Here is a 17,295-nt window from a genome sequence, read left to right on the forward strand (position 1 = left end):
GCTGCTTCACCTTGCTGCCCGCTGGCTCTGCTGGCGATGCCCACGCAGGCGGCAGGTTGCAGCAGCAAGGGCCAGCAGCTCCCCAGTCCGACCCTCCCTCGCCTCTTCGGCCGGAGCTTGCCCTCTCCTCCCTGGCACTGCGGATGGCTCCCACCTATCCTTGGCTCTCCTTTCTGCCTGCCCTGTGTTTGCTGGAGCTGACACAACGTCTGTAATGCGCACAGGGTTCAGAGTTTCTATTTATCTGATTGCCTAGCGCCTGTGCTTTTTTATATCCCCCCGCTATAAAAGTTGCATCTCCTTAATCTCCACAAGTCCCCCGGATGACTGCACGCAATCCCACCCGCTCCCAGCACCGTGCTGGCTGGTAGTGCAGGCCCAGCCCTATTGCTGCAGGGGTCTGTTTTATACCACTACAGGCCTTTTTTTTTTTTTTTTTTTTTTTTTTTCTTTTCTTTTCTTCTTTTTTTCTCTCACCCCCCCCTCCACTTTTTGTTGTTGGCAATGCAATTGCCAAGCCGGGCAGTCGTTTTCAGTCTGGAAGGCAAGTGAATAGCGGGGAGGAGCTGCAGGGAGTGCAAATAGCAAGCAGCAAGCGCTTTTGGCTCTCTGGTGCAACGCCACCGAGGGAAGTGGGCATTTCCTTGGGTTTAGAAAGTGGAAAGCTGGCTGGATCCACGCTGCAGAGCACTCCCTCCCCACTGGCGTTTGGCCGTGCGGATTATTTACAGCCTTTATTGTGGTCCCTATATAATCGCAGCTTGCCAGACCCATAAAAATAGTACCTCGTGCTCTCTGCAGGGCTATCTGCTAATTGCTTGCAGCCACCCAGATGGCATGTTCCTTCCTGTGACCAAGCATGGACGATTTATATTTTATCGATAGCGAGGGGATGGGAGGGTGGAAGCCGCCTGCCTTCCGCACCCATTGCTCTGTGCTTGGACAGCCTCATTGGAGCTGGGAGCTGCGTCAGGGATGCGAGAGGAAAACTCTCCCCTCCTAGCCCAGGACAAGGGCATCCCCTTCAGAAAGCTCAGAGCCAGTGCAGCTTTGGAAAGAGTACATGTGAATATAGTTTGTCTTGGGGGTATTTGGCTTGCATGTTGATGTGGCTTCTTGCGAAGGTGGCTGTGCTCTCAGACCAAAAACTGCTGGCTGGTCAGCTTGAAAGTCCTTCACACCTAAATGTGTGAAGGAAATACCTGTGGTCAGCCTTTGCTTGAAGGTAAAGGCTTGGAACACGTGGAAACTTGTATGTGTCACCTGTTTTTCGTTTCTTCGTTGTGAGTTTACTCTGTGTGTCCTCAAACACACAGAGGCTCTGGAAGGTTCTTCCTAAAAGATGGATTTCTAGGCCGCTGACTGTTTCAGATCACTTGTCATTAGTATAGAGGAGAAAAGGAAAATGATTCCTCCTTTCCTCTTGAAACACAAACAATTCTCAGCACTGTTGCAGTCATACTCATCAGGGAATTATCCAAACCTTTTTTGTTTTCCATGAGGAACGTTTCTTTCTGAAGACCACTGCTGGAGGGAGAGTGCTGGAGCTAGAGGAACAGCAAGCCTGGGCCAAATTCAGAGCTTCTGTGCTCCTTTCCACATTGAATTTCCTTGCCTCAGCTTTGTACTTGCCACACTCACGTACCTGCCTAGCCTCGCTATTTCACAGGGGGTTGATGTTAAATAGTCTTGCTCCAGGAATCATGTAAAGAAGAGAGGTGGGCTGAGGCCAGCCTGGCCAGGACATATACACATAAAGCAGATAAAACCACGCAATATTTGCAAGCAGCAATCGCTGATAGCCAGTGGGTAGCTGCAGCGCAGCAAATGAATCCCTTGTGCTCAGCCACCGATATCACCAGAATTAACTGTGTTCAGCTCGGCAGGTGGAGTTGAACAATTATCTAATCTGCTCTTGTGGTTTTTGGCATCCAGGATCACAGGTTGCAGACAGACACCATCCTCCTTGGACATCCCAAGCAGGCTGCAGGAGCCTTAGCTTTCCCAGGTGATGTGGGAGGGGGCAGAGGGCCAGATCCTTACCCCCTTCTCATGCCTGTTAATTAGCTAGAACTCAAATGAGTTTATTAAGGACTAGGGTCATTTTCATTTCATCTGTTGGGGGGATGGGGGCTTGCCTGTATTTCCCAGGTCTCCACGACATGTGTGAAGATGGCAGATAAAACGCAAGGGAGCACAAACGGATCATGCTGTAAAAAGAAGGTAAGTTGTCGTGAGCAGACTGCAGCTTAGAAACATAGTGACCTTATAATCCAAAAAGGGATTTCTGTGCCAAATCCTTCTATGTAAGCCACAAACCTATTTCACCATAAATCAAATTTTTCTCCAGGCCGCGTGCTTACTGAGCTTATGTGCCCGTCACTGAAATTAGTCTCCAGTCCTTTTGCATCTTAGGAGCTCCTGGCGCAACTGTGTAGAAGTGGAAGCACTAAAAATTATGCTTGCAACGCGTATGTACATTTACATTTGTTAGTCTAAGTCGAGATTTAGATACAAGAATACCTAGCTGGTGCCAGACAGTACCTAATCTTCTGATAAGTCTTCCAAGGTACCATAGGCATGGAGTGCCACTTCACAGGCTATGAAAGATGAAAATAATTTCCTTTTCTTGTATTAATAAGAGGAGACCAGGTCAAACAGTTCATTCTCCACAAGACCTTGGCCCAGAAAAGGCTGACTGTGCACCAACAATGAGCTATTTCCAGCTGCTTTCAAAGCTCCGGAGAGACAGGAGTTTGCTTCCCACTGATGAACGCAATGGAAAATCCTGCTTGTTTCGGTCAGAGCTCTTATCCTGGAGGCAGTGGGACCGTGCTACAGGAAGGAACGCTGTGAGGATTTCTGGTTTGTGGCTCTGCCCCATCTTACCCCTCCTCTTTTCAGAAGGTAAGTTTGGCAAGAGCCAGCTTTCTGGTGTGCCAGGCCTCCCTCAGGATATGCCGGCTGGCCAGGGTTGCGAGGGGAGGGGAAAGGCACAGCAACTCACTCTTGAGGCAGCACCACTTGAATGGAGCGTGCCTGAAAAATTCTTAACCGCAGATCTGTTCTTAGCTGCAGCAAGATAAAAGGCATATTTCATGAAAGTAATACATTCCAGCGTTGCACGTGCGAGTAGGGAGATGGGCAGCATGCATGTGAATGCATCGTCTCTTTGTTTGAATGCGCTATTTTACCTCTATAGGATCAAATGTTTGTTACTTAAGCAATGCCTAATAACAGATCTTGAGATCCTATCTGGCTGTGAGCCACACAGCGGGGGTGTAATCTGCTTTGGTATTTCGCTGTGGTTTTCTCTTGTCAAAAGACATTTTTTTTGTGTATGCTCTTTTCCAAGGTGAGATGCAAGATGCAGGGGCAGAACTCTGGTAGCTGGGATGATTTAAGGATAACGGAAAAACAAGGTTTGTCAAGAAGCTATGAATCCTGTCAGATCAAGTTATGTGGCTGGAAAGATAGACAAGCTTTCCACCTCAGTATCTCTTTATCGTGCTTTTCTTTCCCACCTAAGCTTTCCCAGCTGGTCCCATATGAGGTACCACTTCTCCCATAGCTGGGCAGAACCAAGGTGCTCTCACGCTGCTTGCTAATCCAGGGATAGGGGGAGGTTAAACTGTTGGCTTCATAAACCCGTGATCCCAAATGAGCCTTTGAAGCTGCTCTTTGCCTCTTGAAGCTCTTAACCACCCCTGTCGTACAGTCGTCTGAAGTAAAATTGGGAATGCCTATCTTTCCAAAAGTTACGCTTTAACTCGGCCACAAAATACAGGTTTGATTCAAGATTAGATTTACAAGGTGAGATTGCATAGTTTGTCCTGTGCCAGGGACCAATTATGTTATCAACACAATTCCTTCTGGCTTTAAAATGTTCATCTCTGTGAAAAGTAGCCAGCTGTTTTTCAGCTATGGCTGTATGCAGGATAGAGCATGACTTGGACGTAACAGCAATGATTTTCTCTTACAGCCATCTCGTGCAGGCATATCCAGCTGTTTGCTGTTTGTGCTGGTTTTCTTCACAGGAGTGGTTTGCTGACCTCCTGACAGTGGCTGAGGGCTTTCACAGACGGAAGGAAAGCGTGGAAAAAAAATATCCTTTACCTGGCGCAAACTGGGATTCCTGCAGTGGCAGGGCGGGCGGTCCCCAGCCAGATGAGTCTCCCTGCTCCCCTGCGCTGGGGGCACAAACAGCATATTTGCAGGGTGTGGGAGCTCACCCTGGGCTCCTGGATCTCTGTAAACCTGCTGTGTTCCTGTGGCAATCGTGTTTGCTTTCAGCCCTGCATCTACCCATGCCTACATTGCTCCCGAATTTCTGAATTGCCTTTCAAGGCACTGGCTTTTGCTGCTGGGCTCATGCTCTACCTCAGCTCCACTGAATTTTAAATCCTTAGTACAGGGTCAAATTGCCCTCTGCTAAATGAATATTACATTCATAGAAAAGCATGAACATGGCATACAGAAGTATGCTGTGCCACTCCTTTCTGGGAGCGGTGTCCAGCCCTCTTCTTGCAGGTATTAAAGAGAGAGATACGTCGGTAGATCAGGGGATCATCCGTGGTAATTTTTTCTTGAATCCTTTAAAAAAAGGACAAAATGTATTATTTTAACAGAAGTCAGCTACATTTAAAACTTGTAGGAGAGTCATTCAATTCATTCCTGGTATCCCCGTGAGTCCTTTGCTTCCCGTTACAGATTATCCTTGTGAGTCCTTGCTGCCCATCACGGGTTATCCTAAATGCATCTATAGCTGAAGTCGGCCTCCCTTCCTGCCACGCTGCCCCATGCATGCTCCCTCTCTCCAGGTTTTCCTGTCTCTCTGCACCGAGTTTGGAGTCTCTTGCCTTCACAAGCGATGCCCTCCGTGACCCCCTCTCTCTCTATCTGCTCACACATTCCTCCCTTATCTTGCTCTGACGCTGCTCCAGATTCCCTCCTGACTATAGACCATACATGTTTCCAGATCCTGACTTGGTGCCTTCTAACAAAACTGGCTTTCATCCTGGCAGTGAGTCATATGACCTTCCTCTCTTTTTTTCCAAAACCTTCGGTATATACATGAAACCTTTAACCAGCGACATCTGAAATGTTTCTCCATCAGTCTCCATATCTGTGTCTGTCTGCTTATATGATCAGTGTTTGTATTAGGTCGTTGTTATGCCCTTCTGAATCTGTTCTAGCTGTATTTTGACTAGACTGCAGTGACCTTCGGGTAAAGACTCTTCTGTGCGTGTTTATACATTGCTAAATACGCTGTTGATGCTCAATAAATAACATTTTTTGTCTTTGAAATTACTTTGAAATTATTTTTATGTGAGGAACCAGCTCAAGAAAAATCTGCGACTTTGGTCCCCCTAAAGTGGGGAATTCTGCCATGGGGTGTTTTAGGGTACAGTAGTACAATTATTGTTGTTCCTTTGTACATTTAGTTTGCATCATCTTTATTTTTTATAGAGATCAACTATTGTCTATACAGAAGTCCCCTTGCTTTCTTAGGGGTTGCAGATCTGAATGACTTCAGGGTTTGTAAATTTGTAAATATTACAACATTTTGCATGTTAAAATAACGTGACCTCACTGAAGCTTCATTTTTTTCCAAACGGGTCACATGTGGGAGGCAAGACCTCCTCTTTTCGGGGTGATATTCAGCTTTGGGGACCGGAGACTCCGAAACATGCCGAACGTGTGTAGCTGTAACGCCTCTGCCTAAATACGCGGTGCTGTTGCAAACTTCAGCTCCGTGGAAACCCTATCGCTGATCATCGGTGTGGGAGGCCCCACCCCAAGCGATTAGAGCGAAGCTCATGTCATAAATCTGCTGGCATCCCGAGTGAAGCCGGTGTTCCCTGGGAATGGAGGTTATCTCCTCCTGTTGCTGCTGGTCCTTTGAACTTCCCTGTGGCCAGGGCATCCTCCTGTTTGCAGCGAGACTAACAATTATGAAACTGCCCCTGCTCTCCTGGCCGGGGTTTGCATCTAATTAACTTTAACAGGAGTCATAATTCGAGGAGCGATTTCTTAAAAGCGTTATAGCTCAGGACAATTAAGGCTTGAGAGAGAGCGCGCGAGACAGGGAAGGGAGGAAAACAGGGGCACTCCTTGGGGCAGGGCACCTCATGAGTATTAAACAGATGTGACTCATTCCTGCCTCTAGTCCCAGCAGAAGTAACACCTTTTGAATAAGTTCTGCATGCTAGATAAAAACTTGTTTGCCGGTGCAAAAATCATACCATGCGTGTTGGAACAAGCACCCCGATGGGCTATTCCCATTAAAAACAAGGGCATGCGGCAGTGGATTTTTCAGTCTGCTCGCGTAAATTTGATGCAGGTTTTTTTAGCTGCAGAAACTTGTAAAAGTCTGCAGAAAGAAGGGATAAAGGGGGGGAAAAACACAGACCAAGGAATGAATGAATTAATTCAGTTGCCCTTCTGGAGCAGGGTGTCTTTATTCTTATTACGCATGAAATATGTAGTAGTGTATATAGAATACATCCATCAGCCAATTTGACAGGCAAAACCTGATCTTCTTGAGGATGTGTGAAACTAGAAAGGGGATTGTAGCAAGGTAGAACATAAAAATGCTGGGGACCCCTTGGTCTGACTTCCTGTGTATTTACTTGAAGGGAGTTCTGCATGCAATACTGAAGCCTTTGTGTATATGCCTGGCATCCCACAGACCTCTCTCAGAAGTGATGCCACGGAGGACAGCATCTCTATGTGTGAAGGACCCAGCCTTCTGTGAACGTACAGAAAATCAGGTTTTATAACAGATGGTTGTAGGAAATCTGCCGCTACTACAGGGGTGATGCTTATCTTTACTAGTGGCACGAGGATTCTAGAGGAAGCAGGTTTTTTGGGTTTGGTTTGGGCTTTTTTTTTTTTAACCACAAAATTGGCTCAGAGCAAGGTTAGTTGGAGTAGTGGTTAAAGCAGAGCCAGCCGGCCTACACAAAATCCTTACCAGCGTTGCTGAGGATAGGCCGTTGCTAAAACACCGGTGGACTATTTCACGTAAGGGCTGTATCCACAGAGGGGGTTGCGAGATCCTCATGGAAGGTGAGGAGGTGGTGGCGGGAGGGACAGCTGATGTCATGCATCGTCATGCTGATCATCATCTGCCACCCAGAGCATGTCCACACCGCAGCTGAAGGTGCAGCTGCAGCATGGGTAGATGCCACTCGGCTTTGTTTAGTGGTGCCGGCGGCTCAGGTGGCAATGGCAGTATAACGACAGCAATGCAATATCAGCACGTAGCTGCCGGAGACCTCGGGCACGTATTCTGGTCATCGTCCGTGCTAAGTCCTTGCTGCTGGAGTTTCACCGCTGCTGGTGTCTGGTTGAAGCTAACCCCTAGGCTTGGGTCAGCCCCAACGGTGGGTTGCAGGCTGCTTCTGGTGCAGCGCAACCATGCGTGGGCCCTGCTTGCAGCACTCACCTAGGCAGGAAAAAGGCAGATATATTGTCCCTTAAACATGCTGAACAGTTACAGTACAACTGCAGGTTTCTTTGATCAGCTCCTCGTGCTAACGCTTTCCCCCCTTTCTGAGAAATCTTTTCATTTCAGCCATTTGGTGCTGCACCTCCTCCAGCTGTTCCCCTGCAGCAGCCTTCCAGCAGCCCTGTAGAAAAGTGCTCATCAGCTCCGGCTGAAGCAACAGGGCCAAATGAATATCTTAGCATGACGAGAGACTGCAAGCGAGTCTACACCATCCATGGTCTGCTTGGGAAGTAAAACCCGACCGCCTCGGGAAGAAAAGTCTGACCTACCGAGCAGTGTCTTGTGTCCTCGGAGCTGGGACTTGGGAATTTCATGCCCTCTGGAAGGGAGCGAGTTGATTTTCTCGATGTAGGAGCCTGGGGGCAAACCAGTATGTAAGTGGTACGGACACTCAGGGGCCCAGGAGTGAAACAGGGAGTGAACCGCAATGATAGTGTGGATGTGTCCTAAGGATGATGCTTGATAGTTTTACAACGTATTGTTGTAAGCAATGAAAATGAATCTTAAACTGTAAATCAGCTCGTTTTCCATTTATTCATAAGAATTTTGCATTGTTTTCTGCTTGTTACATTTCTAATGTTAGCATAGCCATTATGTTTTCTCATCTCATTAGGCTGGCTCATTTGGCATCTCTCAGAGATGCCAAAATGCAGGGGAGGTTTTTGGAAAGTTACTGGGAAAATTATGACCAGCTCTAGTGTTTTAATGTACTTGAATGTGGATATCACCAACCCTTGGACACATTTATATCCCTTATTCTTCCATTATAAAAACAATGCTGACAGTTCCAACTTCTCTTAAAAGCTGTCATCCAGCAACAAGAATTAAATAATAATTAAAAAAAAAAAGTCCCCTATGGGAAGTATTGTCTTCATCCACCCAGAAGACAGAAGTGCCAAGGTCTCTGCTGAGTCTGCCAGAACTTGTGTGTATGCTACTGAATAACGAAGGAGGTGATTTATGCCCTTTGGAATAAGGATGTTCCAAGGCAGACATGGCATGTTCATGCTGCTGTCCAACCTTTCTGAGGGACAGTGGTGAATGCAAAAGCTTTGTCACATGAACGAGAAGAATGTGATTGGGAATCATAGAATCATAGAATGTTTTGGGTTGGTAGCCAACATGGATCTCCCAGGGTTAGATCATCAGACCATGTAGGCTTTGCGGGACCTCTAGAGGTCTCTTGTCCCACCCAAAGCAGGTCCAGGTAGAGCAGGTTGCTCAGGGCCTTGCCCAGTTGCGTTTTGAGTATCTCCAGGGTGGAGACTCCACAGCCCCTCTGGGCACCTGCTCCAGTGTTTACCCTCATGGTAAACTTATTTTCTGTACTATTGAGTGGGAATTTCCCCTGCTTGACCCACCTGATTGCTTTGTGTGATAAGGGAAGAGCAGTGGTTGTTACTTAACTTGACTTCAACTTAATGTTAGACATGATCACCTACAGCACCTTTGTATCTAAGCTGGAACATTCTGGTCTGGATAGATGGATTAGTAGATGGGTGAAAAACAGGAACCTTACGAAATTTGACAAGGACAAATGCGAAGTCCTGCAACTGGGGTGAAGTAGCTCCTTGCAACAGTACAGGCTGCTGCCGAGCTTTGCAGGAAAGGACACAGGGTGCTGCTGAGCCGTAGGCTAAACGTGACCCAGCAGCGTGCTCTGGCAGCAAGGAAGGCCAAGGGCCTGATGCAGCCGGGGCTGTATCAACAGGAGCACAGCCGCTGGATGGAGGGGGAGTGATTATCCTCCTCTGTGTAGGACTCATTAGATCCATCTGGAGTACTGCATCCAGATTTCAGCGCTGGTTGATAAACTTGTTACTAAGCCACCACGATGGTTGGGGTTTGGAGACCAGCCCTGTGACAAGAGGCTGAGGGACCATGTCTTGTCCAGCCCAGGGGAATCTAAAGGCAGCCTGTCAGTATCTGTGAGCCACCAAAGCTCTTCACAGCAGTACCCGGTGAGAGGACAACAGAGAGTGGGCATAAATTGAAACAAGAGAACGTCCAACCGGGTATGAAGATGAACTTTTTCCCATGAGGACAAGAAGCGGTTGAACGGGCAGTGAGGTTGTGCAGGCACCATCCTTGGAGATTTTCAAGACCTTGCTGGACAAAGCCCCGAGGAACTTTGTTCTCATAGCTAAAGGGCTTTGAGCAGGAGGTTGAACTACAGACCTCCTGACATGCCTTCCAACCCAAACCATTCTGTCATTTTTTGTTAAAACTGGGGAAATTTTATTACTTAAGTTGTTCAGTACCTAGTAGCCCTGGTGTTGTCCTAGTGATATCAGGAACTTCCCTGTGCTAGTCAGTGCTTGCACACAAAAGTCCAGAAGAACTTACGGCCTGATGAGATGAGGCAGGCAAAACTTTATAGCAAAATATATCTGACGTATGAAAGTCCCTTCCACCTCCTGCCCAGCACCGCTGCACAGGAGCCCCCCTCGGGTGCTTCCCGTTTGCCCTTCACCCAGCTCAGAGGCAGGGGGGGGGGGAGGTTGTGGTTCCTCTTGTTCTTGTCTGCGTCAACAGAGCGCATTAGCTACATAAGCACAAGAGAGTGCACTGCTGTAAACAGTAGCCCGGTTCATAATTATTATTTTATTGCTTTCTTGCAGACAAAACTGGCATTTTTTCAAGGATGTGGCTAGAGTCTGTCCTGGAGGCAAGGCCATACCTGTCATGCGACCGGCAGGACTGGATTTATTCTTAATTTAAACTCATACTACATCTAACAGAGTAGCATGGACAAGTGAAATTTCTGCTTACGTTGAAGGAAATCACACATACAGTGCATTACATTGTGTTCCACATAGAGTGGTCTTCCAGCAACTCTTCACAGGTGTTTTAAGGACTCCTTGAGCACATTTAGTTCACTGAGACATGTGCACAAGGAGGCATTTTTACAGTAAGTTGATCTTGTTTCCTACGATGCTATTTGGAGGTGATTTCCCACGAATCCACGCAAAAAAAAACCCTAAGGAGAGCTATGAATCCCTCGGTGCCGGTGTAAGAGCTCAGAGCTGTGCCAACAAGGTTAACGTGAAGCAATCCTTTTTCTTCCCTGTTTCCCATCAAAGTTTTTTTATTGATGTTAGCCTCGCTGGTTCTTATGCTGCTAATCATGCAAAAGATGAGCATTTTTATGGAAATGGCTGACTGTATCCTAAAGGGAGCTGAGCCATCCCAACAGAAAAGTGGATCTGAACAGAAAAGAGGAAATAAAGTGATAATTTTACTTCCTACATGTCTGACTCAGACCTACTTACCTAGAGAAGATATTGTAGATACCCACAGACACATCCAAATCACATGGAGAGCTGGGAAGAAAACATTAATGCAAAGCAGCTTCTTTAGCATCTCATATCATATTAGGGCTCTAATCCTCTGGTCTCTTTATCAGACTTTTATAATTACATGGAGCAGAGAATGAGAAGGCGGAAAACTAAATGCAATTGATTCTGCTATTTTAACTACAATGTTCGTGTAGGTGTTTGGGGGAAGGAAGCGAAGCACACCAGCTCTTGAACGCTGAGCAGCAACGCTACAGCAATAACTGGGGACTGAGGAGGAGGAGAATATTCCATTGCAAGTCTGAGTGAAACTTCGGTAGCGCTGGAATTTGGTCTAGACAGGAGAACACTTCCACATTTACATCGTTGCGTCTTGAAAGCTGCAGTAATCACAGATGTTTCATGATCCCCAGTGGCTGCCTTGCAGTATTCTGGTCCCACTGATGACAACTACTCAAGATTTAAATGTGTTATAGCAATGCTGGTGCTTTTGGAATGGAGGAGAATATGGTTGTAATAAAAGAGCTCCCATTTCTGTTCAACATGACTCATCTGGAGGGAGGAGGAAGGAGAACTCCAAATTCTCACTTCTGAATTTGTCTTTAGAGAGTTATGGGATGTGTGTGTGAGAGAGGAGGCTGCCTCTTTTTTTTTTTTTCCTTACTTGTACTGCAAGCTTTATAGTAACAAAATTCCCTGTTAAATGATTGGAATAACAAAAGACTCTTAAGAAACTTTCTCAAGTCAAGTTTTATGCGTTTGAAATTACTTTTTCAGGATAAAGCAATTCTTAATGCTGCCTTTACCAAGTAGCCCGAGATCCCATTGGTGTGGGGAGCTCTTGCTGGCTGGGTGTGCAAGCGAGCACAGCTGGAGCGCACAACACTGTGATAACATCTGGAGTTTGCAGAAAGGGTATATTGGTAAGGAGGTTGCCAGTTCTGCCAGGAGATAAATTGCCCTCCATAGCCTTGGGGTTTTGAAGAACAAAATATTCCTGTGAGGACAACACCTCCGCTCCTCAGCTGTGAGCAGCAGAGCTTCTGGCACAGTAAAGAACTGAATCTTTATCTTCCCTGGCTGTTATCAAAATAGTTGTGGTATGACCCACAAATTGAACATGAAACGACAGGTCTGCTTGGAAAAACTAATGTGAAGTGAGTTAACTGGCATTCTTTTTTATGTATTAGATCCAATTTGCCATTGTCCTCCACAGCCTGCAGCCATTATACACCATAAAAGTTCAGCACAGGAGAGATGTGCATTAAAATCTGTTTTAAAAGTCTTGTTCTTCTCCATTAAGTTAGTAAAGATACTTGGGACCTTTATAACTGCTCTGATCTGCTATTCCCTTTTTACAAGTTACAAGGTATTTTAAATTATGGTGGTAACATTTTAATAAGGCTATCAGCGCCCGGGGCCAATGCCATAACCCAGTTATTTGCATGTTGGGTTGAGAAGCATCTGTTACCATATACAGCCTTGCTAATGGAAGATTCATGCTAATGAGGGGGAACCCTGGATGTCCACAGGGCTACTGTAGCAGCTCCCATTTCCAAGGATGAGGGCACAAGCAGAAGAAAGGGATGGGTGTCAATAAAATCATCGTGCTCCTTATCTCCTTGGGCTTGCAGATACCTGGGTGTAAATTAGAGCAGCCCTGGTGTGAAGCAAGCGTAAAGATCCCTTGAGAGCTTCCACTGTCCCACTTCTCGTCTCGTACTGCACGTGGCTCAGCTGCACTGAGGTATCTTAACACCAACGATCAAACCGTCTGAATGATGAGGGGGAGAGGCACCTTGCCAAAAGTTCATTTTTTATTAAAATAATTCATCCTTGCAAATGAATGCATTTTGACTGTGCGTTATGTGGCTGAAAAGATTTTTGTCCCACTACTGAAGACTAGCCAGTCAGAAATAGCTTTGTATTGCTCTGAGCACTATTAAGTGTCTTTCTATATGTTTACTTCAGCAAATGTCAACAGGTGTTGATGAAACAGAATTGCAAAGCGAGCTTTTAAAGGGACAGAAATAATGTGGCATTAGGTAACTGACCTTGTACTATCACTCTTGGGGTGCTCTGCTTGCAGTCACGTGAAACTAAGAGCCGTGCAGAAATACTGTGTGCATGCTCGGTCGGTCACGGTGGGACCATGGTGGGACGAGGATGTCACGCATTGGTCTCCTCCACCTGAAGGAAAACAGCGAGGCATCCTGAAACTTTTTGTCTGAGTAGTCAGTCAGGTTTGGCAAGGCTGACACATTCTTCACCACACCCTCCACTTTTGCATGGTATAGAAGGACTTGTGCAGGCCTAAGACGCGTTACCTCCCGCTGAAGTCAAAGATGACTTTTCTTTTTTTTAACCCTACCAGAAACTGGTAGTCTAATATTCCAGGAGCACAGCGAGCGTTCAGGGACCTGGGAATGACAGCTCTCGGCAGGCAGTCCCAGGCTTGACTGAGCATCTTGTGTCAGCCATTCCCTGCCCTCCCCAACCCCTCCAAACGCTCGCTGGGGCGTATCTGCATTTTAAAATGGGTTGTGCTGCAGGGCGCTGTAAATCCACCTGCAATCAGGCACCAAGTTGAGGGCATTTAAGATCTATCTATCTTCCCCATGACAGGGATATCTTTGCGTAAATTGTCTGAGCCCTCTCGGTTTGTTATTAATGACGTTTCAGCCGGTCTGGGCAGTCGCTACAGAGGCACTGCTACCGGCACCGGCTGGTGAGCCTCTCTCCCCATGCAGAGAAGAGCTCAGACTGCGGACTCGGGAGTGTTTGCTGTGAATCTTCTGGGGAAGAGTTCAGCCTGAGTGAAGCGAGGAAATGCAATCTCCCAGGACTGACCTTCCTGTCATAATAAACATGGACTTTGTGAATGCTGCGGCTCAGCCTCTGCTACCGCTTCCCAGGCAGCCCTTGCTCAGGAGCGGTGGTGCATAGCAACCACCTTACAAAGACACATAGCCAGAGCAGTGGCTTGCACGTGCAAACTTGTCCTTGCTGCCCAAAAGTGTAGGCGTGAGGAATACAGGAGTCACATGCTGTTCTACCTGGTTGATTTGATCTCCATTTGGAATGCCCGATCCGATTTTTCGCAAGCTGCAGTAATGGAAATCAGTTACCGAGTCACGTTCAGATTTGTGCTCTGAATGTCAGATGTCACTGGTTATCAGCGTGTTTCAGCTATTTTAAATTTATTTGGTTCTTCTCCTTGCAGGGAGGACATCAAAGAGAGGATGTCACTAAATAAGCTCAGAAGATGGCATGTGAAATAGGAGGGGCTGGCAGCTACTGTTAAAAGTTTTTAATTAACAGGCCACTGAGGGGAATTTCAGTGTGGTCTTGGGAATTCAGTTATTAAGATAAAATACAGATGTCTCCCTGGTATAGATAGGGACAAGTGCAGCTTGTTACATTCACCTCAGATAGCATCCTGAATAATTAAAGACCCGCTATCCAGCAGCCTAAGCCTAAAACAGAGCTTTCGGGTATACCATTTAGGGTTGGGAAGGAGCCTTTTACAAAACCTAAAGAGACAAATTGTGCCTACCCCTAGTACTATGTATAAAGGAGCTTCCCTCTGTTTATTAAAGCAGTGTTCGGGCACAATTTTATCCCCTTTGCCTCCTTGGAATTGCTTTCTCCTAATACCCTCATGGTGTCTGCAATTCCAAAGGAGGTGAGTTAGGATGTAGGGCTGTATGTAGCACAGACCTCGGCTCTGGGTTGTTTTAAGGAATATTACAGCTTCTTTAGGCTGACTTGCTTAAAGAGGGTCTCCTAAGACCCAGGCAACTTCCAGGTATCCATGTCTTAAGAAGCAGAACACCACCTTCTGATAAGGGAGATGAGCAGGAAACTCCGAATCACTGCATGTTATTCTCTCCTGCATGGAGTTTTCCTTAGGAGGAAAACGAGACTCTGCAGCTTGCAGTTTACTGGACATTGGGTCTCAAAAACTCTTTGAAGTCAAAGAAAGTAAAGGAACTTAGGATGTGACCTTAGGTACATCAGGACCGGGCCTTTCCAGAAGGAGTGGAACAAGGTTTAAGCAAGGTCTTCCAGTTACAACACTGCTGTTTTCCTGTAGTTGGTAGAATTTTAAGCAATACCCATGCGACTTGATCCTGCTTCAAGCTAACAGAGTCCATCTAGGGTAGCGCCCAAGTAAAACTGACTGTTTTAGCAAATAAAAATATTTATATTTACTTACTTCGTTTGCCCATGCATGAAAACAGTTCAGATAGGAGCACTGAGCTGTTTTCAGTACCAGTTCTGCCTTACACACTCCATTTCAGCGGGGCTCATAGTGCAAGCAGGACCAGCAGAATCCACGTGCTGTTTAAGTACCTTTTTCTACATGTCCAGTGCAATGGTGATTCATCCAGTCCTCTGGGTGTATCACACACACACGCTGTCTCCATCACAGATAATGAAGAGTCTCGCTGAGCTGGCGCAACAGTCCAAGCTGAAAGGTGGGGCTGATTGGAGGTGGTGCTAAAACTCAGCAAGAACCCCAAATCAGTGTAGTACTTTTGGATTTCTAAATACGCATATATACAAACGGACAGCTCTCAAAAGGACTTTCTGGAAGAAAATGCTTTGTGTTCATATGTCTAAATTACAAGTGCCTGGCTTAAGGCATCACCACTCAAAAATCTGACTTCTAGGTATGCTGGTGGCACTCACACACTGGTCTTGTGTTTATGTTTCAAAAAGTCTGAACTGGAGTATCAAGGCGTAAAGTTTAAATTCCCCTCATTCCGCATCTCCCTCCTATTCTATATCTGTTCTCTACCTTTTTTACTTCCTTCTTTATAGCATTAAGCCTACATATTTGTTTTTCTTACTCATCCTGACTGCTTTTGTATTCTGCTCCCTAATGACTTTGGAATGTCAAATCATCAAATCGTGCAGATGTAATCTGTATTCAAAAAAGCACCCCAAATCCACATATATATATGTATGTATGTGCGTATACATACATATATGCACTGATATATAATGACTCATGTTATATATAATACAGCATATATATTACTATACAGAAGTCACTGTATGACTTCAGGGATAATAGCCAGCTTGCATTCTGCCTCTTTGTAGCGCTCCATACAGCTCCGGGCCATGCCGTCAGGATGCCTTGCGGGACCAAGCAACCCCACATTTGCTTGGAGGAGCTCTTATGCCTCCGCTACGCTGTGCCCACCGCCACCTCCAGCAGCAGGGCAGGTTCTCCCATAACTTGTACCGTGGTGCTCTTGCAGAGCCCCAGCAGTTTCAGTGGCATCGAGGAAGACTGCTCTCATTCGGTTTTCTCTTGAACGGTTCAGAAACTCTTGTCCTTCCACTGTGTTTGTGTAGTTGTTATTTACTTCCTTGTGGCCTATCACTTGCATTTAACATACCAGGAAAATGATCAGTGCAGGGAAGACAGAAGCGGGCCCAAGAATTTATGGATGGTGTGGGCTGCTGGTGATCTCCTACAAGTTTAAAAAACTTACTACGCAGGCGTTGTCCCAGAACATCAGATGACTGATACGGCTGGCTCCTGTACTGCACTTCGGGGTGAAAGCCTTGGGATTATTTCAGAAAAGCCTGGCCAGGTTATTAGTGAGTGACTGCTGCTTCTTAAAACCTGGCCATCTTCTCTTTGCCTTCTAACACCATGGGCAAGTGGACAGAGCAGCTGAGGCAGTGCCACTGCCTGTAGTTAAGAAATTGTTTTCCATCCACCCTTGAGACTGACCCAGTGGTCAACGGCTGATAACGAAGGCACCGCAGGGCATCCTGCAGCAAACTGCCTTTGCTGACACCCTGCAAGCACACAAATGTATTAACATTATTTTGTCTCTGGCCTCTGGTTTATTTATTTTTTAAGAGTAAAGCTTAACTCTCAGAGCACCAGAAGGCAGGAATAAAAAAAAAAAAACCAAGGGGGAAAAGTCAGTTTCAACTCGCGTTTCTGGTTATCCTCTTTCTCACGCACAAATGCAGTCAGCTCACAACAGAAATTCAAACATTTCATGTGGCAGTGTGCAAGATTCGGGGCTGTTTCAGAAATCAGCTGGGCTTGGAGTATCGACAGCCTTCCCAAATATGGGACCCGGTCTATTTCCCAGTTTATGAAACAAACATTCACGCCGCTTTCCTACCAAGCACGCCGGCCCTGCGACGTGCCACATCGCGGCGCAGAGGGCTGCCACCAGCGGACCAGACCCATCCTCGACGTAATGTCGCCGATGTCACCGGTGCCGCCTTGTTCGGGTGCCGGTTGCTTTTTGGAGCGGCAGGAGGGTGTTTGGCGTGGTGGGCACCCCTGCCCTGGTCGCTCTCACCGCAGGGCCACCCCCAGCCCTCAGGCGAGCCACCCCCCGCCCCGGGGGCTCTGAGACAGCGAGGGGAAAGCGCCAGCCCGTAGATTCGACAGAGGGCAAGAGCGAGTTTTCAATGTCTCCAACCCCCGCTGGCAGCTGAGGAGGG

The sequence above is a fragment of the Egretta garzetta genome, unplaced genomic scaffold (assembly GCF_000687185.1).
Source record: "Egretta garzetta isolate BGI_Z169 unplaced genomic scaffold, ASM68718v1 scaffold246, whole genome shotgun sequence".
NCBI lineage: Eukaryota > Metazoa > Chordata > Aves > Pelecaniformes > Ardeidae > Egretta > Egretta garzetta.